General features: G+C 39.9%; 1 protein-coding gene across 1 annotated transcript in view; it reads left to right on the forward strand.

The window, feature by feature from the left end:
• Positions 1-1,531: 1,531 nt before the first annotated feature.
• Positions 1,532-22,973, forward strand: part of OSBPL3 (oxysterol binding protein like 3) — a 136,641-nt gene continuing 115,199 nt past the window's right edge. The window contains exon 1 of the mRNA XM_077856491.1: positions 1,532-1,641. The gene's annotated coding sequence lies outside the window, so the exon portion shown is untranslated. The remainder of the gene's footprint in view (positions 1,642-22,973) is intronic.

Genomic DNA, 22,973 nt, shown 5'->3' on the forward strand with positions numbered 1-22,973 from the left:
GAAAACCCAAACACAAGAGGCTTAAATTAGAGGCTACATAGGGATGCCTGGGTGGCTCAGTCTGTTAAGGACTCTTGATTTCTCAGGTGATGATCTGAGGGTCATCAAATGGAGCCCACCTCTGCTCTGCCCTAGGTATGGAGCCTGCTTAAGATTCTCTCTCTCCCTCTGCTCTCTGCCCCTCCCAGCTTGTGCGTGGGTACTCGTTCTCTCTCTGTCTCTGTCTCTGTCTCTCTCTCTGTCTCTCTCATCTCTGAGAGACATCTACATAAAAGAAGTCTGGAAGTAAGACAGTTCCAGATTAGCTTAATTTAATGGCTTGATAGGGTCTTTAAGACGGGGTTTCTTTAGTCTTTCCTCCCTGCCATTCCCATTCATAGCATGTTAGTTAGCTGTATTTCCTCTTCTTTTTTTTTTTAAGTTTTTATTTATTTATTCATGAGAGACATAGAGAGAGAAAGAGAGAGACAGAGAGAGAGAGAGAGGCAGAGACACAGGCAGAGGGAGAAGCAGGCTCCATGCAGGGAGCCTGACATGGGATTCAATCCCAGGTCTCCAGGATCAGGCCCTGAGCTAAAGGCAGCGCTAAACTGATGGGCCACCCGGGCTGCCCTGTATTTCCTCTTCAAACTGACCCTGGACCCCCACTGGCCAGGATTGCACCGCATGCCTTTGCCTAAGCCAATCAATGGCAGGGTGATGGGATTTCCTGATAGATTTGGAATGATCTAGGTTTCTAGCCTGGCGTTGGGGAGGGGCTCAGGCTCCTCTCAAGCACATAAGTTGACAGTAGCCGAACAAAACTGGAATTTTATTACCAACAAAGAAGCTTGGTAGAGTGGCTACTGAAGACATCGTTACTAGAAGCTTATACACCTGCTTCCTCAGTCCTCAAAGACTTTGCTACTTTTGAGTTAAAAACACTGATTATCTTCCTTCTTGAATATTCTCTTTCTATATGTTGATTCCCTTCATTGATCTTTCTTCCTGTTAAATCTTTTCTTTCCTTTTGCAGTCACCTCACCATGCTTTTTCTTGATCAGTGGTTTTTCCAGAGTTTAGTCATTCCCATGATTATAACTTATAGCTCCAAGATGACAGTTCCTAAATCTGGATCTCTACATTGACCTCTTATCGTTTGAACTCCGTATCCTTTCTTCTTGTCTGTTCTTATGTTCTGTATCTTCATTAATCATATCATTTACTTATGGCAAAGAATTTTGCCTCCCATTGGACACTTTCTCATTAGTAACAGAATCCTTTTTTCTTCCTAGGCACCTTACCTAAAAAATACAAACACAAACAACGCAACAAAACCTCATTATCTAATCTTCTTAGCACATAAGTATGGCCACAGGACTAAGAGCTGGCCATTGAGTCTTACTAGAAGTCTTTCCTGGGACTTCCAGGAAGGCTAAAAAAAGCAGCTCTCTCGCTGAGAGATAATGATCTTTTTGCCCAAATCTCTTTCCTTTTTCTGGCCTTCCAATTTGAATCATGACTAGAGTTTCAGACGCCATCTTCGACCCTCCAGTGACCTTGCAGATGAAGTTTGGGATAAAAGGATGCTGGGCTCTTTGTGACCACAGAACTGCCTGCCATAACAGCTTTGGAATGCCTTCTGGATTTTTTTCATGGGAAGTAAGTCCTTGTTTATTTAGGCCACCATTTGTGTGTGTATGTGTGTGTTTTCGTGAGTGTGTATGTACATTGCAGCTAAATGTAATTGCTGACAGGTATTTCTATGCTTGTTACCCAAGCAGCACACCCCATAGTTTTTCTTCCTCTCCCTCACTAAACATATTCTAATTCGTGGATTATCCTTTGGAAATAGCCCTAGGCCCTGGAAACATAATATAAAACCAGGACAAGAGTATCCATTCTACACTCACAGATTTGTTAAAATTAAACAGTTTAACTATACCAAGTGTGGGTAAGCACATGTAGAATGGAAAATCCTCTTTCGCCTATGGGAATATCATTTGGAACAACCACTTCAGAGAATAATTTGGCAAGAAATAGTTTGGTTTAAGATGTTCAAACCTTATGAGTCCATAAACCAGCAGTTCTATTTCCAAATATGTAAAAGTCTCATATACACGTATTAGGAGGTAGGTATGCTCTGTTCCCCACTCTGTTGTTTGTTAGAACAAAAAATTGGAATGAACTTCAATGTTCATGAACAAGATATGGATGAGTGATCGTGTATTCAATCAACTAAATTCTCTAGAGCTTAAAATGAAAAACCTAGAACTACATGGGTTGTGATAGGTAAATCTCAAGAATAATGTTGAACAAAAAGAGTCAAATTGTGGGGTATATACAGCCTGATGCCATTTATATAGTTGGAAAAAGTACAAGTCAAATTTATTCATTAGTATCCTTCTCTGTTATACCTGCTGTTTCTGCCCCTATTTGATTCTCATCATTTTTCACCCAGTACACTGGTAAGAGCTCAGTAATTTATCTTTTTTTCAATTCTCTCCATCCCAGTTCACTTTAAACACTGCCACCAGTCCAGTGTTCTGCTTAAAAATTCTTGGGTTTTCTACCACATATGAGATAATGCAGTCCAGGGGTACCTGGGTGGCTCTGTTGGTTAAGTGTCCAATTTTTTTTAATCTCAGCTCAGGTCTTAGTCTCAGAATTGTGAGTTCAAGCCCCATGTTGGGCTCCAAGCTGGGTGTGGAGCCGACTTAGGAAAAAAAAAAAAAGATAATGAAGACCAAAATTCTAGTATGATATTTAAAATTGTTTCTAGAATCATCTCCCTTCAAATATTCCCTGTCCTATAGGTTCCTGTCATCCAGCAGGTCCTTGGAGTTCCTGTGTCTATAGCAGTTTCTCTGACTAGAATGACTCTCTCCTCTTTCCTCATTCCTTTCCACTTGGTGGAAGCCCAAATAGAAGTTTTCAAGGCCCAGATCCAGAGTCATCCTTTGGCTAGAATACTTCCACCTTCTTGCTCCTAGACAAAATTGATGTTTTACTCTGCTGTCTGACTTTCTTCTTGCTGGTGGTGTAAGAGCTTGGCATGTTGTATTGCAGTTTTGATCTTGTTAAGAGGGAGATATTTGTCTTCTGCATTTTGAGGTCCCTAGAGTCCTTTTGCATATTTAGCCTGCAGTCTGTGATAATTGAAGGTTGTATCAAAAGAATGTAGTGGGTTTTTTGTTTTTTGTTTTGTAAATTGTGAGAGGAAGAGTTAGCCCTAAATAGTCTATATTCAGTGTCTCAGCTTCCTTTGGAAAATTCACACATTTTCTAACACACCGGGCTTCAGGAGGAAGGCCTTTTCAAGTTCATATTTTACTAGAACTGGTAGCCTGAGGCCCATTCATTATAAAGTTGATTGACATTGCTTTTTAGGGGAGTGATAAAAAGGATTGTATTGGAGTTATCAAAGTTAACTTTTCAACCAGAAGAAACCTAAGAATGAATTAAGTGGTGATTTAAAAAAAAAAAAGATTCCCTCTTTGAGAATGTATGTGCTTTTTTTGTTGTTGTTGTTTTGGGATTTCTTTTTCTGGGCATACTGGGATATATAATTATACAAAAATAAGATCCTCTTCTAATGACTGTTTTATAACTTCTTTAAACTTAGTCTTTTTGGAATATTTGTCCATGTCAATGAATAGAGCTTCATCATCATTCTTTTTAAATACAGACATAAATTATATTCTAAATTGCATAAATGTTAAGTGTACAGCATAACCATCACCCAGATCAAGATAGAGAACATGTACTAGTACTGCAAAAGGCTCCATTTTAGTTCCTTTGTGGTGATGGAACAGTTCTGTCTTAGTTGTGGTGGGTACCCGAAAATATATGTGATAAAATTTTGTAGAACTATATACAATGCACGTACATGCACACAAAATGAGTGCATGTAAAAGCTGGTGAAATCAGAATAGACTCTAGTCTAGCTAATTGTATTGTGCCAATGGTAATTTCCTGATTTTGGCTAATTACATGTAAGATAGTACCATTGGTGGGAGCTAGGTGAAGGACACACTGAACACTCTACACTGTTTTGGCAACTTCTTGTGATTCCATAATTATTTTTTTTAAGTTAATAAAAATCTTCATGCCTGTTTTATTATTTTACTGGAAGTCTTATAGGTTACTGTATAGATATATAATAGCTTATATAACCAATTCTCTATTCATTTTCTGGAGTTTTTACTCATAAACAGCTTTATGCTTGTATACAATGCAAGCAACCATGTATGTATTATTCAAGATGTCTTATCTTAAAAAAGAAAAAGCTACTACAGGGTTCTTGAAATCATTTTTCAATGACTACATGCAATTTTCAAGATCACGCATTACATAAAGTGAGACAAACCTGTGCAGTGGGGAAAATCAACTCTCCCAGGAAGAAGGCATTTCAGCAAAATTGTAATTTCTGGCTTTTCCATCTGCCTGAAGCCCAAGGAATAGAAGATCTAAATGAAAGTGCAGCCTAACTGAAACATAGGTCATTACATTGTTTTTTTAAGGGCGAACTGTTTCTAGAAGATTCTCTCAAAGGTAAGCTGTATGGTAAACTCAGTTTTACAGTCTTTATTTTAAGGATAAAGCCATCTGAGTAATTAAACTAAATTTTCCTGGTGTTCTTTTTATCCTGATTTTTTTTTTTTCAAGTAAGCCCTATGCCCACTGTGAGGCTTGAACTCATGACCCCAAGATGAAGAGTTGTATGCTCTATGGGCTGAGGCAGTCAGACACCCCTGTTCATTCTGATTTTCAATCTGATTTTCAGAAGACCAGCCTGGACACAAGCTTATGGAAACCATCATGTACTTTTTGCTACTCCTGAGTGGCTGAGAGGGAAAAGATAGATATATTTTTGGCAAAGCACCTGTGAAATGAGGGTTGTTGTTTTCCATTTTGGCTCAGCAGATATCATATGCTCTAATAATTGATGAAGGTATTTTTTGTTGTTGCTGTTTTTTGACAATTGTTTTCATTTCACCTCTATTATTGGCAATTTTTTTCTTGATCCCAGGAACTCAGTAATTTGTCATTAACTCACATACATGAAAGGAATATAATGAAAAGATTATTGCTTCTCCAGCAAAGACTCACACTTGTTGGTGAGATCGGTGTTGAGCATGCTGTGGTTATCTAACTAATATTTGAATAAAAAAAGCATTGAGGTCATTGATATTGATGATTTTCACGGGACCTTCATTGAAGTTGTGAAATTTATCTTTTCACCTGTAAAAAAACTGCTCTCACATGACCATATTTCCCATGACTTCTAAACTCTTACTTTCAACTCCAGCTGAGAAAATTGACTTTCTCTCCCAGTCCCATTTTAGCGCAGTTACACATATGGCCTGCCTTTTCTCATCAGCTTCATCACATTCTGTCTCTTCCTTCTTATAAACTTTGCTTTTCTCGTTTTATCCACAGAGCTATTTCTAGACTAAACCACTGTAATGCCAGTGAATCTTTGTGTTTATTGTTTTACCCTTTCAATTTAGGCCGTATGTAACTCTTGTATGTATCTTTGCATAGGTATATTTGACTCCCTCTTTGGCTGGAATACGAAATTCTGATAGCAAAAGCAGATAGTGATTAACTTTGTGAATTACCCATCTGTTTATTTGTCTAATAACTAATTACGTAAATGTTGACTTCAGAAGAGAACTGGAGCATATGCAAATACTTGCCTCAACTGGAATTTAAGGTAGATTAATTATGGAAAAGCAAATTTTCTTTTTCTTTGCACGCTTAAGTTTAAGCATGCTTAAACTTTTGCTCAACTCTTAGTTTTCCTTGGGAACAGGAGTGTGATCAGAAATATCATTAATGACCTAAGTGTTCTATGTTGTGGGGTTATTCAAGTTTGGGTTTTTATTTTATTTTTATTTTTTTTATTAAAAAAAATTTTTTTTTGTAAATTTTATTTATTTATGATAGTCACACACACAGAGAGAGAGAGAGAGAGAGAGAGAGGCAGAGACATAGGCAGAGGGAGAAGCAGGCTCCATGCACCGGGAGCCCGACGTGGCATTCGATCCCGGGTCTCTAGGATCGCGCCCTGGGCCAAAGGCAGGCGCTAAACCGCTGTGCCACCCAGGGATCCCAAGTTTGGGTTTTTAGACTGGCCTATGAATGTCGATCTCTTTACAGTTTTCTGAGTATTTTTGTTCTTCTTTACATGTTCTGCTTCTTTTAAACTATTCCTCGACATAAGATAGTTACGCACATAAAATTCATTTAGCAAATTTTGGGACTAAATCAGAGCCTTTGAGAGAGAAGACATTCTCAAGAGCTTTTGTTTACATGGTTGCTTTTTACCTTTATGGGTCTGTTGCATTTGAACTCTAGGACAGTGTTAATAAATTGTCAGGCTGAATTACCTCATATTTGACTTCCTTTTTGGGAGTTTGCAGGTGATACTAATGATCTTTCTCTCCTTGAAAATGTGTAATGAATGTCCTCTGTATTCTTCATTGTAACCTTGAGCCGTGAAACCCCCTCTCAGCTGGGCCCCAGTTCTGCAGGCCTGTGCCTGCTTGGCCTGTTATTACTCCATGAATCATTGCTGGCCTTATTAAACTATTTTGGGCTGCAGGCTTTCCATTCTCCTCCCGTGAACCGTGAAGATTGGAGCTGCTGCAGCAGCATAGGCCCAGCGTGGAATCTGAATGTGAAGGAAAGAAGTTTCACTGGTTTGGAATATAGCATTCTACCTCAGAGAACAGTAAGGTGTCTGCCCTCTAAGACCCCTTTGTGTCGTGAAATGTTTTTGTTTTAAAAAGTGATTCCCCCCACCACCACCAAAAAAAAAAGTGATCCCAGGGGCAGCCCAGGTGGCTCTGGGATTTAGCGGTGCCTTCAGCCCAGGGTCTGATCCTGGAGTCCTGGGATCAAGTCCCACATCAGGCTCCCAGCATGGAGCCTGCTTCTCCCTCTGCTGTGTCTGTGCCTCTCTTTGTCTCTGTGTGTCTCATGAAAAAATAAATAAAATCTTAAAAAAAAAAAGTGATCCCAGAAAGTTCATGTCTAGCATTTAAAATGCTTGGATATAATTTAGTCTCCTGACCACTCCCCAATTTTCTTTTATTTTCTTAAGCATATCCATGATCCTGGTTGGTATTGGTGGTCTAGCTCTTGTGTACTAACCTGTCTCAGGTCCCTAGGCCCACAGTGTGCACCTTGGCTTGGAAAGGCAGCACAGTACAGTGGAGAATAAGGTGGTCTCCAGTCAGACAGACCTACATTCAGATCCCCAAGATGGCGGGCAAAGGACATGACTTCTTTAAGGTTAAATAGGAAATGTGTGGCCAACCTCACAGGGTGATATAAGGATTAAGATGAGACATGTAACCACTAAGTAATGGGAAAACAGGCCACTGGTTAGAATTAGTCACTAGAGAAGGTTCTTTGGCCTTCGTTAAGACGTTATAATTTGTGTAGTCTCCAGGTTTCATTTTAAAAATCAGTCACTGAGACTCAAAGAGGTTGTGCTTGCCTGATGACACATAGCTGTACACAGAAGAGTGAGGATGAAAACCCAAACTTTCTAACTCCTAGTCCAGTGTTTTTCCTTATATCACATAACTTCCCCGTGTGTTGCTGGCTCAAGGCCAGATTTGAACTATTCTTAACCTTGTTGATGGAGGTATTTATTCATTAGAAAATACTTTTCATATGCTGTTTCATACCTCCCTTTGTTTCCTTGACATTTAAAAAAATACAGAGATGGAGAGCATGCTTGTTTCCTAGTGCTGCTGTCACAAAACTAAATTGTTGAGTTTTGTGGCTTCAAATGATACAGATCGATTCACTTACAGTACTAGAGGTCAGAAGTCTAAAATCAGCTTGTCAACAGGGCTGTGTTCCTTCTGGAGGTTCTTGTGGAAAATCTACTTATTTGCTTTCTCCAACTTTTCCAGACCACCTGCATCTTTGGCCCATGGTCCCATGTCACATCTTATTTTCCATCATCACATCTCATCATATTGCAGGCTACTCACAGATTGCCTGCCTCTCTCTTATAAGGACTCTGTCCTCGCATTGGCCCTACATGGATAATCCTGGACGACCTCCCCATCTCCAGAGCTGTACTTTAATCATGTCTCTAAAGTCCATTTTGCCGTATAAGGTAACATTCACTGATTCCAGGGATCAGGCTGTGGGTATATTTGGGGGTTGTTATTTTATTTGCCACAGACACCTGCCTTACAAGCCAGAGTTCTCAAATTATCCTTCTTTTTCACTTATATTTCTGAATGTCTCAAAATTAAATCACATCAGTTTGTTCCCATACATTTTTCTAGCCATTTACTCTCCTCCCTCTGTGCCCCATAATGAATTCCTCCTTTTAGAATAAAACTATTCTAGAAATGGAAGGCGCTGACATCACCCACTCAAATGACTATTCATACTTGTTGTCTGACTCTCATGTTGAAGGGGCAATGATTAGGGAATGGATGTTGGGGAGCATCCCTATAGCTCACTTTCTACTTCTGAACATACACTTCATAAGTGAATATTCAATAATTTTTGGAATTTAAAAAAGCATCTTTGTGGGAAAAATTAGGGAGGGTAACAAAACATGAGAGATTCCTAACTCTGGGAAATGAACAAGGGGTAGAGGAAGGGGAGGTGGGCAGGGGTTGGGGTAACCTGGTGATGGGCACTGAGGGGGGCACTTGATGGGATGAGCACTGGGTGTTATACTATATGTTGGCAAATCGAACTTCAATAAAAAAATATATATATTAAAAAATAAAACAGTCATACACTCAAAACATAAAAACATAAAAGAGCATAAGAAATAAAAATAAAAAATCATCTTCAGATTCTACTGTGTATTATATTGGGGGTTTGGATTAGGAGAGGTTTGCTTTCCTCTTTTTTGGATACAGATTCGATTCGAATTATTGGCAGCAGAAAGCACACTGACAAATTTATTTAATCAGGGGCACTTCATTTAAGCCCGGGGTCCCTAAACCCTTCAAGGCTCCACAGAGGGCCTTTCACGGAGCTGAACCACGTGGGGCTCTGCAAAGCCTTAGGATTGTTTTTCTGGAAAGATTGCATCCTAACTTTCATTAGACTTTTAAAGAGGTTAGTGACCCAGGAAAGGTTAATGATCAACTGAACTGATGGCAGGTGGATTATTTTCCTTTTCACCTCGATGGGTAAAAGGCCTTTGGAAGTATACTGTATAAATATATATTTTTTAAATAAATGATGTGATCTTTTTTTAGCTGCAACTCAACTTGTCTCATTCATATTGAAATAGACCTCCCACTGAAGCCCATGTCTTTTTTGCTGTCAGCAATAAAGGGTTTATTCTGTCTCTGCTGGCATATTCTGAGATATCTTTAGAACAAACAAGATATGGGAAACCTTTGTTAAGTGTAATCTGAATCTTGGATAGGCAATCTCTAATTTGTTTGCTGAGATGGGAATTGAAGGTAAAAAGTGTTGTGTTCTTCCCACTATATCTCCCTGAACACGATGTTTTATTTGCAATTTTTTTCTTTTAGTACATATTTCTTCGGACTGAAAACTCATTTCTTTTAGTGTTTTGCCATGCATTTTCCCCTCATCTTTGATCACTGTTTATCCTTTCTTCCAACTCCTTAAGTTTCCTCATAAAGAATGTATGACATTTTCCTGCTTTTATCATTAACTCTGTCTTCACCTTCGCTTTAGCCTTACCTTGCCTTATGGAAACACAAAAGATGAGAACTAACTTTTGGAATTTGCTTGATTTCTCTAAGTTGCTAGATATATGAAGCTTCACAATAAATAGTAAAGAAAAATTGATGTACATAAGGTTAAATGGCCAATAAATCCAATGATTTGCTAATTGAGTCACAAAATGCAATTTAAAGCTTAGTGTGTAAAACTTCAGTGATCAAAGGTGATTATTTGTATTTTTTGAATCAGAAAGGTTTTAAAAAGCAATTTGGAAATTAATCTCAGAGGACTATGAAAAGGAATTCAGGAAGGTTAACTGATTTAGCAAACCAGCTTTGTAGCACCAGGCAAAAGATGGAGCCTTACATTGAATGCAATCTCCTCTCTGATGAATTCTTATTCCTTTTTTTTTTTAATGTGTGATATTTTGAAGATAATTATTCCTTTGGCATTGGGATGGATACAAGTTCTCTTTGAAAACTTTGGGACATTGGGCTTCTGGGTGGCTCAGTGGTTTAGCATCTGCTTTTGGCTCAGATCATGATCCCAGGGTCCTGGGATCAAGTCCCACATCGGGTTCCCCACAACCTGTGTCTCTGCCTCTCTCTGTGTTTCTCTCATGAATAAGTAAATAAAATCTTTTAAAAAAACCTATGGGACATTATGCAAAAATAATACTTAACTATTATGAAAGGAATATATTGCTTTTGATAAAACTAATTTATGCTCGTTTTTATTTAGAACAAGAATTTAAGTCTCATTTAGGCTGACTTAACTGTTTTAGAGTTAGGGGTAAGAACGAGGTCAGGGTAGATAGTTTTTACGGCATTTATGCAACTATTTAGTGACAAAGTTGGTGATAAAATTCAAGGTTCCAGAAACTAACCCAGTGATCTTTTATTATATCATATTGCCAGTGTTCTATAGGAGGAGGAAAAGCTTGAATGATGAAGGAAACACATTTCATACCTTGTAGATGAAACCACAGTGAGGTATACCTGTACCCACCAGCATGATTAAAATTTTAAAAACTGACAATACCGGGACACCTAGGTGGCTCAGCAGTTGATCATCTGCCTTCCGCTCAGGTCATGATTTGGAGTCCCGGGATCGAGTCCCAGGATCGAGTCCTGCATTGGGCTTCTCACGGGAAGCCTGCTTTTCCCTCTGCCTATGTCTCTGCCTCTCTCTGTGTGTGTCTCTCATGAATAAGTAAATAAAATCTAAAAAAAAAAAAGAAGACTGACAATACCAAGTGTTGACTAGGATGTGGAGCAACTGGAGAGGTCAGGAGACACAGCTGGTGAGTAGAGAAAGACACAGCTACTTTGGAGAGCAGTTTGGCAGTTTCTGATATTAAACACATTTACCCTATGGCTTAACAGTTCTGCTCCTGTACATTTGCCCAAGAGAAAGGCCTATATCTGAATGTCATTACAGCTTTATTATAAAAACTAAAAGCTGGAAATAGTTCATATGTTCCTCAATTGATGAACAGATAACTTGTGGTATATTTATGCAATGGAATACTACTCAGCAATGAAGGGATTGCCGATACTCTGTGGCTGAAACTCAAAAACAGGTTGAAAGGAAGAAACAGACACAAAAAGAGCATATTCTGCACAATTCTATTTATCTGAAGCTCTAGAACAGACAAAACTAATTGATAGTGTTGGAAATCAGAGGGGCAAGTGAGTAAGAGTTGACTGCAGGAGGTCACTTTTTGGTGAGGAAAGTGTTGTATATGTTGCTTGAGGTGGTGTAAATTCATTTGTCCAAACTCATCCAACTTTACACCTAACAGGGGTAGTATATAAATTATACTTCAATATAATCAAATTTTTAAAAAATAAGAAACAGGATCATGAAAAGCTAAAGTGTCAAACAGCAAAGCACACTTGGTATGAGGGATGAAATATTTTTACCATGCCATTCAATTTTCTGTGGTCCCATTTTGCCTCTCAAAATTGTGGTCCTTCTGTTATTGCCCCCTTGGCACTTGTCTGAGAACACAGATATAACTACAAGCGAGCATACCGTTGTGAAAAAAACTGAACAATCCGCCCATGCACATTTCCATGAGCAAGTGTCTTCTTTGCTTAAGGATATTTTGCCAACTTAAGCAGTAATCATGGGAATCATTTAGAGCTTCAGTTATTAATTCTTCTTTAGTTACCAAAATTTTACCAGCATCGCTATATATGCAAATAAAATAATACCCGGAGAAATGCCAAGTCCTTTTCTGTTCTCTAGGAGGAAGTTTAAAGGATTTGTAGACTGAGTAGGTTGAATTTATAGCCATATTCTCTGCTAAAAAATCTAAAAATAAAAATGTTGGCATCATAGTTGGTGTTCTGAGTCATATTTTAAATCCTGTAAGCCTATAGCTTAGCAAAATGCTATTCAGAAAACCTTAAACTGCATATATAATGTATCTTTGTCTTGCCAACTCTCCTGCCAGTTTCTTTCAGAGATTTCTTTCAGCAATGTCTAAGACTAGAATTGAAGTCATATGAGTCCCCTTGAAATGAATTCTAGACATAAGATGGAAGCAGCATTGCTTCTAACCAAGTCAGAGATAACCAAGACCTTTCCTTCTAGTGTGCTTGTGGATTATTAAGTAACTGTTAGAACCCAAGGCACGTTATGGAGAATTTTTTTTATTTTAGATTTTATTTATTTATTCATGAGGGACACAGGGAGAGAGAGAGGCAGAGACACAGGCAGAGGGAGAAGCAGGCTCCATGTAGGGAGCCCGACGTGGGACTGGATCCCAGGTCTCCAGGATCATGCCCTGGGTTGAAGGCAGCGCTAAACCGCTGAGTCCCCCCGGGCTGCCCAGGCACATTATGGAGAATTTAATTGAATAACAATTCAATTTTTCTTTATTCAAGATTTCTTTTGCTCAACAAAATAATGCCAGCAGTATTGTTTATCATACTTTTGGCTATATTACCTTTACATGATGCATTTATTAGTTCATTCACCGAAAATCTATTGAGTACCCATCACATGACAGGTATTTTGCTTGACAGCAGGATATAAAGAAGAAAAAGAATGATGTTTGTCCTCCAGGAGCTTACAGTTCAGAAATGAGATGGGCAAACAAATAACTTCATTGTGACAAATGTGATTGCCAGAATAAGGTATGTGCAAGGGCAGCCTGGCGTGCGCCAGCCTGGGAATGTTAAATTCATCTAGTCTAGCTTGTCATTTAAGGCCAATGTTTCCTTATTGATTTTCTGTCTGAATGATCTAGCCACTGACAAAAGGAGGCATTAAAATCCCCTGTTACTGTATTGCTGCCTATTTCTTCTTTTAGTCTGTTAGTATTTGTTTTATGTATGTAGGTGCCCCTATGCTGGGTACATAAATATTTATACATATTATATCTCTTGTTAGATTGACTTCTTTATCATTATATAATAACCTTCCTTGTCTCTTATTATAGTCTTTGCCTTAAAGTCTATTTTGCCTGATATAAGTATAGCTACTAAGTTTTCTTTTTATTTCCATTTGCATGGAATATCCTTTGCCATTCTTTCCCTTTCCATCTTTATGTGTCTTTACTTCTGAAGTGAGTCTTTTTAGATTATTCAGACACCCTGTGTCTTTGATTGGAGAATTTAGTTCATGTACATTTAAAGTGATTATTGATAAATGTGCACTTATTGGCATTTTATTAATTATTTTCTGTCTTGCAACCCTTTGTTTCCCTATTCTTCTCTTGTTTTCTTCCTTTGTTATTTGATGATTTTCTGTACTGGTCTGCTTAGATCCCCTTCTCTGTATCTTTTGTGTTTCTGGAAATGTTAGGGCAGAAAGCCTCATTTGAACCACAACCTGGATGGTGGCTAATCTGTCATACTCACAACGAGGGCAGGGGGGTGGGCACAAAGGCTCAGAGACAGTTTATAGGGAACTGCTAGTGGTTTGGTGGTGTTGGAAGGTGAAATGTGAGGTGGAGGGCTATGGGAATTGAGGTTTGTATATAGTACAGAAGGCTTGAGACCTCCTCTTGTAAATTGGTAGTCCTCAATCCTGTGCATTTTAATCATCTAGAAAGCTTTTCTAAAAAAAAATGTTCACACTTAGATCCCAGGACCATTGAATTAGAATCTTCAGGAAGAGGACTTGAGCATTTTTTAAAAAAAATTTAAAATATTTTATTTATTTATTCATGAGAGGCACACACACACACAGAGGGAGAGGCAGAGACACAGGCAGAGGGAGAAGCAGGCTCCGTGCAGGGAACCCGACGTGGGACTCGATCCCGGGTCTCCAGGATCGAGCCCTGAGCCGAAGGTGGCGCTAAACCACTGAGTCACCCGGGCTGCCCGCATGTTTGGTTTTTCAAATGTCCACAGATGATTCTGATTTGCAGTTTATTATTTGTAGGTAATGAGTATCTACTGAAGAAATTTGAACAGGGGCACGACATGCCCTGACACGTTCAAACCACGTACTGGAGAGCTTTGTGAACTGGTGATCATCTTGTAAACACTGTTTCTGTGTTTCCCTCATTTCCCTCAACTCAACACCCAGAGGGTCATTGTTCTAGACATAAATAATAGGTTCCAGTTACCACTGCATACCAAGCCCTGTTAGAGGAGTTCACTTAGTCACTGCGTCCATCCGCCTCTTCACCACACCACTGCAAACCAAAGACTGATAAGGTTTTACTCTATGGCTATTTAAGGATCATTTTAATCTAACAGAGTAAGTTTTATATCTCTTTAACTCCAGGTGTGCTACCCTGTCTTAAAAGTGATCCATGGGGGGGGGGAGGGAGTGATCCATGGGAGCCAAAACAGTTATTCTACTCAACCTTTCCTGTATCACAAATATGGGTAAAATAAGGGCTGTGGGGTTGCACGTGTCACACCAGCCAGCTCTCTGCTCTAACCACAGTGAAGTGAAAAGGAGAAAGCCTGATTTAAACAGTTAATGGAACCACCTTTCTTCCTGCTTTTCTCCTCTTCTGTGTAACCCAGTGATGCTGTTTGCTATAAACAGTGACACTAAGAGTGAAATGTTCCCACGAGGACAAGAACTGCGGAATGCATCGTTAGCTCTAAGAAGCTATAGATTGCTCCTGCAGGAAAGTTTGCCTTTCTCAGGAATTGAACCTGAAAGAAAAGCCATCCTTGTAGAAATCATTAGAAACCTTTCAGTACTTCTCACTCCAAGCAGGCCTGCCTACTGGCCTCCTGGGGGGAAGAAAGTTTTTGTTATTAATTGAGAGGCTCACCAAGGAGAGGTGTGGAAAGTGTCCTGGGTTTTGGAATATTTAAGCTGAAATTGGGATATTACTTCTAGTCTTGAAAAGGCATCTGGCCACATATTCTAATAGGTGGGCATCCTTTTTAGTGTTCCAAGATCTAGACAACAAATAAGAAAGTCAGTATATAATCATAAATAAGTAAATAATAAATAATAAAAATAAGTTATACTGACCTCCCCACCCTCCATCTACACATGCTTCTTGGGACGCATGTTGAAAGGAGTAGCTGAAGGGGTTTGGTATTATAGCTGTAGGTCAGTGAAGAACCTACCAGGATAATTTTTCTTTCATCTCTTGGCTCTTTTTTTTTTAATTAAAGATTTTATTTATTTATTCATGAGAGACACACACAGAGAGAGAGGCAGAGACACAGGCAGAGGGAGAAGCAGGCTCCATGCAGGGAGCCTGACATGGGACTCAATCCCGGGTCTCCAGGATCACACCCTGGGCTGAAGGCAGTGCTAAATCGCTGAGCCACCTGCCCCTCTTGGCTCCTTTTAATTAGACCTCATGCTTTTATACATGGTATTTAAAACATTGAACTCCGTGGTCATACCATTTATTTGGCGATCTTTAATAACGTTTTTTGAATATTAAGTATATATATGTATAGGTCTACAGTGCTCTTATGTTGTAAAGACTCGAAAACATATATAAAAATGAGAAACTGCTATGCCTCCTCCCTTGTGCCCTTTGCGTCTATGTATGTACACACATAAAAAGAGGAATGAAAAGGGGAACATTAATGACAGCCAAATAGAGCTGATTTGTATTATTCCCTAAAGAAGAAAAAACAAGCAACCAGCCTGAGCCAGGACAAATCTGATTCCTGGTCAGAACCTCGAGTAGCACAGCTGTAGGTCTAAATATCTAGGGGGAGAGGGGACCTTGTTGGACATGGAACAGTCTCCTGACCGCTGGTAGGTTGGTGAGCCTCTCCCAGAGGCCTCGGGGCTGCAGATTAAGCTGGAGATCATTGATATCATTAAAACACAAATGGAATAGCTGGGGTGTCTGGGTGGCGCAGTTGGTTGAGCTCCTGACTCTTGATTTTGGCTGCAATGGTGATCTTGGGGTCATGGGATCTAGCCCCGCTTTGGGCTCCATGCTCCCCTATGGAGTCTGCTTAGGATTCTCTCTCTCCTGCCACTCCTCCTGCTTGCATTCTCTCTCTCTCAATAAATAAAATCTTTAAAAAATAATTTTTTTTTTTAATGGAAAAGGGACACCTGGGTGGCTCAGTGGTTGAACACCTGCCTTTGGCTCAGGGCTTGATCCCAGGGTCCTGGGATTGAGTCCTGCATTGGGCTCCCTGTTGGGAGCCTGCTTCTCTCTCTTTCTGTGTCTCTGCCTGTCTTTCTGTGTCTCTCATGAATAAATTTAAAAAAATCTTTTAAAAAATGGAATGGCTGCCTCAGAAAATTAGAAGCTGCCTATCAGTGTGTCTGCACTAGTTTATCCCAGCCTTGTACAAGGGGGCAGGCATTGGGAAGAATGTGTAGTAAATAAATGTCCATGTGGCAGCATTGGCAAGAAATTTAACCTGGTTATTGGAATCAGTGGTTCTATGTAAGGATCCATAGAGGGACCATAGCAATAGAATAAGTCACAGCTTGAGAATAACAAGTGGGAAATAAATTTGTAAAAAAAAAAAGAGAGAGAGAGAGAATAACAAGTGGGAAATTGTGAGGGGATGGACTCTTACTATTTTCCCCCTCTTATTTTAAGCGATTAAATATATTGTCTTGATTATATCCTCATAAAAGTATTGAAAATACATTAATAAGCACGGGGAGGGGGGAAGCCCCTTTTATTTGATACCCAAATGTAGTTCCCCATTGTCTCTTTGAGTGTTAACTATGATCTTTATTTTCAATATATATATTTTACATAGTTTCTACACCTTTATATTTAGCATGTTTCTTTTAACATGAACAACTTACTGGTTACGTTCTTGGCAAATGATTTTAGAGGTAATATTATTTCTGATGTGAAATAATATATTCCAGACTTAGTTTGCTTAACTTTTCTCCTACCTTGGGCATTAAGGTTGTATTTACTTTTTTCCTATTATGATATAAGTAAAAGGGTAAGAGTATTTCATAACATTTGAATAACGATTGCTCAATAGGTTTCCCAAATATTTTGACTTATTTGTACTGTAATCAACAATATGCCTTAAAATTTGCCCATCTTTCCTCTCCTTGGATATTGATAACTAAAATTACTTTTCTGATTTCACACATGGAAAATAGTATGCAACTGGATCAGCTGAGGGAGGGTTATTTTAAAACATTTTTTTCAAAGATTTTATTTATTTATTCATGAGAGACACAGAGAGAGAAGTAGAGGCATAGGCAGAGGGAGAAGCAGACTTCCTGCAGTGAGCCCAGGACCCCAGGATCGTGACCTGAGCCAAAGGCACACGCTCAACCACTGAGCCACCCAGGTGCCCCCTGAGGGAGGGATTTGTTGGATGGATGCAGGGGTCGTGCCCAGGGCAGGCAGCAGGAAGCACAGCGGAAAGGTGGTAGGGCCTCAGACATGGCAGCGATGCACCCAAATCTACATCCCCCCACCTGACTGCCTACCCCACTAGGCCTCTGCATCTGAGTTGTCTCTGTGTGCCTCTTATGTTGCCCCGGGCTGTGCCTTAACGTGTGTGTGTATGTGTGTGTGTGTGTGTGTGTGTGTGTGTGTGTGTGTGGTCTGCCTATCTTTCTTCTGTGTTCTATTTGCATTTCTCTTTGTTTCTGTTTGGCCTGTGTCTCTCTGTCTCCCAGCCCCTCTCCTTCTGCCCACCCTGCCATCTCTGTCTCTTTGCTTTCCCTGCACATGGTTCACAACAGCACCCCAGGCAGTCCCACATGTCTCCAAGTTCTGTGTCTGCCTTCCAAACTCTGGACAGAGAGAATCATGTTGGGCCCGGTCAGTCAGTGCAGTGGCTGCCCTTGGTTTGGGTCACTCCAGTGGCCAGGGGTGGACTGGTGCTTGGAGAGAAGGGTGCTGTGAAGAGGAGCCCCTCTTATAGGTGCCTATAGTGAGACTGTGTAGAGTCCTGACCCTCCCCTGCTCCCCTCCTCACCCCATCATGATGAGCTCTTCTCTGCAGAGACGATTCAACAAGTCCGCCTTGTGTTATCTGAGGATCTATTAAAGAAAGAGGATTAGTCAGAACCTCTCTTGACAGTTTCCATCAGTTGTGATAGATTACCTACCTGGTAGGATGAGATTGGTGTCCCCGAAACAAAGAAGAATTTGCTGGGTCAGCCCCGTCTCCGACGCTGCGTGGGTGTGCAGGGTAGGCAGGTGAGGTCTACTGCACAGTATCTCTGATGGCTGTACTTACAGGTTTGCTTTTTTCTTTTTTCTGCTCCTAAACTGTAAAGCTCACTCTGTATTCAGAATTACCCCAGTGGTTTTCTACAAGGAGGCCGATTCATCATCACTTTCACCCAGGAAGCTCCGGGTCAGTGCCAGCATTGGCAGGTGGTGGTGGGTGTGGAGGAGACAGACAGATCCTTGACCTGAAAACCTGAAGCAGGGTTGGAGGGGGATTTGCACAAATAGCAGGGTTCACAGCAAGGCTGAGTCAGAACCAGGTGGTCAGGCTAGAATGAGGTCGGGCTGGAGAATGGGGGCTGGGGCGGCAGCTCAGGGTAAGTGAGAGGAGAGTGGGGAGGTGGTTAGAGGTCTACAGAGGGTGGCCTGAGTTATTACGCACTACCCAGTTCTCATGTGGGGTCGCTGTAATGATCAATCTCATAATGCATCCTATTTCTTCAGTTGTTCAATGAGTGATACACATTTGCGAAACACATTCTAAAGGCACCAAGGGGATCCATTGAAAACTTAACTTCCCTCCCATCTTGGCCACTCAGCCACACAATTCCCTGGGTGAGAATAGTTCTGTGGTTGAGGAGATTGAGGCACTGAGACTCAGCTCTCTCAAGGTCACACTGTGGCAAGTGCGGGCCTGCCTTTCTACCATCTGAGTTTGTGCTGTACCCACTGCATCCCATTGCTTCCCGTTGGAATTCCTTATAACATAGTCCAGACACTGCAGCTTTTAAGGATAGTTATTATTATTTTTAAAATGTTCTATTTTTCACCTGCATGATATCTTTTCTAGGGCCAGGCCAAACCTGTTAGTCCCTAACACAGTGTACAGAAGTTATTCTAGGGTATTTAAAAAATAAACTATATGCACAATAGTAATGATGTTAAGGGTACAGAGAGTCCATAGATGTCTTTGAGGTGCTTGCTCTGGGCAGCCTTTTGCTAGGTGTAGGACATAGTTGTAATGAAGAATGGAATCTGCGTTGACTGTAGAAACATTTGAGAAGTTGCTGGAAATCACTACTTTCCACATATCTTCTTTACAAAATACATTTTTTAAAACTCAGCAATTTGGGGGCACCTGGCTGGATCACTCAGTTAAGAGTCCAACTGTTGATTTCAGCTCAGTTCATGATCTCAGGGTTGTGAGAATGAGTCCTGTATTGGGCTTCACGCTCAGTGCGGAGTCTGCTTGTCCCTTTCCCTCCCTTTGCTTGCACTCTCTCAATCTTTCTCTCTCTCTTTCTCTCCAATCAAAAATTCAGTAATGTGACTTTCTATAGGACTGTTACAATTCAACAAAGGTTAAAAAAAATCTTACAATGTGAATTCTTTGATTTGCTTTCATTTCCGGATAAGCAGACATTTACTGAAATTAGAACTTCAGAGGGGAACCTGGGTGGCTCAATTGATTAAATGTCTGACTCTTGATTTTGTTCAGGTCATGATCTCACGGTCATGAGATCAAACCCTATGTTGGGCGCCTCAGTGTGTATGGAGCCTGCTTAAGATTCTCTCTCTCCCTCTGCCCTCCCTGCCCCAACCACCACCTGTTCACATGTGTGTTCTCTCTCTCAAAAAAATCCTGCGAAACCAAAATCAAAAAACCAAAAACTTTGGGAGAGTAGAGAAAAACCACAGACTTTCTCAACCTTAGAGGTCCTTGTGAAGAAGGATTCTTATGTCTGAATAGGAGTAGAAAGGAATTCCCACTGTGAAGCATGGCCTTGATGTGTCCACCAGTTGAGAATAGCTGGGGAATAATGGGACGAGAGAGTTCCCATCCTATTTCCTGATGCTACAATTGGGGTGCTGCCACTCTGAGCTACATTCTGAAGAGGACATGGAAGGTATTTTCCCCCTATAAGTGCCACCGTCTTTCTACTTTAAGTGCATTGTCTACTTGTCTCTGGACTAGCTTGAGTACATGATCACAAGCTAAGAGATTTTTGTGGAAGAATGTTTTGAGTTTGAAACAGCTGATTTAAAATTACCTTTTAGAACATAACCTCTCAAAAGTTGGAATTATCTGTACTTGCTCAATTTTATCCTGCTCTTTTACTACAGATGGTGGAATTCAGGCTTTTCATTAGCTTGAGGTGTTCTTTTGACTAGTGATGGGTTGGCTTGTGTGAACATGTGTGCGCACATATCTATTTTAACCTACATGGCGATATTTCTGAGAATTAAAGTTGTAGTAAATTTTTTTTTTAATGTGGATTTGAGTCATTGCTAAATGTAAAGCAGGAGTAAAGATCAAAGATCAACTGACTGTTTCAGAGCTTGAAAGTCATTTTAACATCATATCCAGATTTGGTTTTCAATCATTCTGTGAGGGTTTTAATTAGACCCTATTGCTTGTAACTAGGCCCTCGGTGATGGAAGCTGTTATTGCCTACCAACATAGAAGAATGCCTTTGAGATCTTGGAGGGAGGACCCTTTGTTTCATTTCTAGGTATGATTGTCAGCAACCTCTCAAATGAGAAGGAGTGTCCATGATCTATTCATTCATGATTTCTAGGATGACTAATGTGACAGGCGGGGTTGATACATCTTGTGATTTGTATTGGTGCTTCCATGTGTTGAAGTTGACTTTGACCTTTGACTTGACTATTTCATTCTTTCCTTTCCATAGCACATATAGATTGAAAGACTTTATCAGTAGACTGATCTAGATGTAGGCTTCCATGTCGATATTATATTGTTGTTTTTAAAGATTTATTTATTTATTAGAGAGAGAGAGAGAGTGGGCATGTGCATGCACATGAGCAGGAGGGGCAAAGGGAGAGAATTTCAAGCAGATTCCACAGTGAGTGTGGAACCCTACTAGGGGCTTGATCCTATGACCAAGATCATGACCTGGGCCAAAGCCAAAGTGGTCACTCGACCAACTGTGCCACCTAGATGCCCCTGCTCATTTGTTTTTAATTGAATATGCTGTCTTAAAGCATTTTCAGAACACAGAAGAGTTCTTTTTTGAATCTGAGGACTAGATTCCAGGGTCATATATCTGATTTAACCAAAGTAGATTTACCTCATGCCAGTGGTTTTTGCGGGGGAAGATGGATAACTATCTGAGTCTATTTGATTCAGAGATGATTTTTAGGAGAGGAGGATGTTTTTTATTGATATGTAATTTCACATACCACAAAATTTACCCTTTAAAATGTGTAAGTCAGTGGTTTTTTTTGTTTTGGTCTGGTTTTTTTTTTTTTAGTACAGTCACAAAATTGTGTGACCATCACTATCATCTAATTCTGGCACGTTGTTTCTTTCTCCCTGAAAAGAATACCATTCTTCCCCATTTTGCCTACTTTGAGGCCCTGGCAAACATTCCTTACTTTCTATCTCTATAGATTTGCTTATTCTGGACATTTCATATAAATGGAATTATATAATACGTGGGCTCTTTTTTTAAACCTCTCTTCCTTCACTTAGCACATTTTCAGGGTTCATCCACGTTGTAGCATGACTCAGTGTTTTATTCCTTTTTTTTTTAAGATTATTTATTTATTTATTCATGAAAGACACACACACACACAGAGGCAGAGACATAGGCAGAAGAAAAAGCAGGCTTCCTGTTGGGAGCCCGCCGTGGGACTTGATCTCAGGACCCTGGATCACACCCTGAGCCAAAGGCAGACGCTCAACCACTGAGCCCCCAGGCATCCCTTATTCCTTTTTTATAGATGAATAGTTTTGCATCACATGGTCTCTTAGTCAGTTTAGGCTGCTATAACAAATTACCGTAGACTGCTTGACTTGAATAGCAGGTAAATATGTATTTCTTATAGTTCTAGAGTCTGGGAAATCCAAGATCAGGGTGCCAGTAGATCTAGTGTCTGATGAGAGCCCACCTCCTGGCTGTCAACTTGCTGTATCTTCACATGGCTGGGAACAGAGATAGGAAGCAAGATTTTTTTTTGTTTTTGTTTTTGTTTTCGTTTTTTATATGGGCATTAATCTCACACAGACTCTACTCTCATGATCTAATTAACTTTCAGGGGCCCCACCTCCAAATACTATCACATTGGGGCTTAGGCTTCAATTTATGAATTTTGAAATGACAACACAAACATTCAATCTATAATGTATAGATTGTTTTTCTTGTTTATTCCTTCAGCAGTTGATAGACATTTGAGTTTTTCCACTTTTAACATTTATGAATTATGCTGCTATGAACATTCTTGTACTGGTTTTTTTCTGAACATGTTTTCAGGTCTCTTGGGTATATATACTTAGGAGTGGAATTACTGCCTCATACGGTAACTGCTTAAAATTTTGAGGAACCATCAGACTGTGTTCTAATGTATACTTTCCCACTAAAATATATGAGGGTTTCAGTTTCTCTACATCCTTGCTAATCTGCCTGTTTGTTTGCTTGTTGGTTTATTTAATTATTGTATCTACCCTAGGGGTATGAAGCGGTATTTTTTTATAGTTTTGATTTGCATTTCTCTCATGATGAATGATATTGAATATTTTCTCATGTGCTTATTGACTATTTGTGTGTCTTCTTTGGAGAAATATTTCTTCAGGTCCTTTGCCTACTTAAAAAATTGGGTTGTTTTTTATTGTTGAGTTGTAAGAATTTTTTATATATTCTGGATACTAGACCCATATCAGGTATGTGATTTGCAGATGTTTTCTGGGGCTTGATAGCACAACCCCGAGATC

Source organism: Canis aureus, chromosome 18, assembly GCF_053574225.1.
Source record: "Canis aureus isolate CA01 chromosome 18, VMU_Caureus_v.1.0, whole genome shotgun sequence".
NCBI lineage: Eukaryota > Metazoa > Chordata > Mammalia > Carnivora > Canidae > Canis > Canis aureus.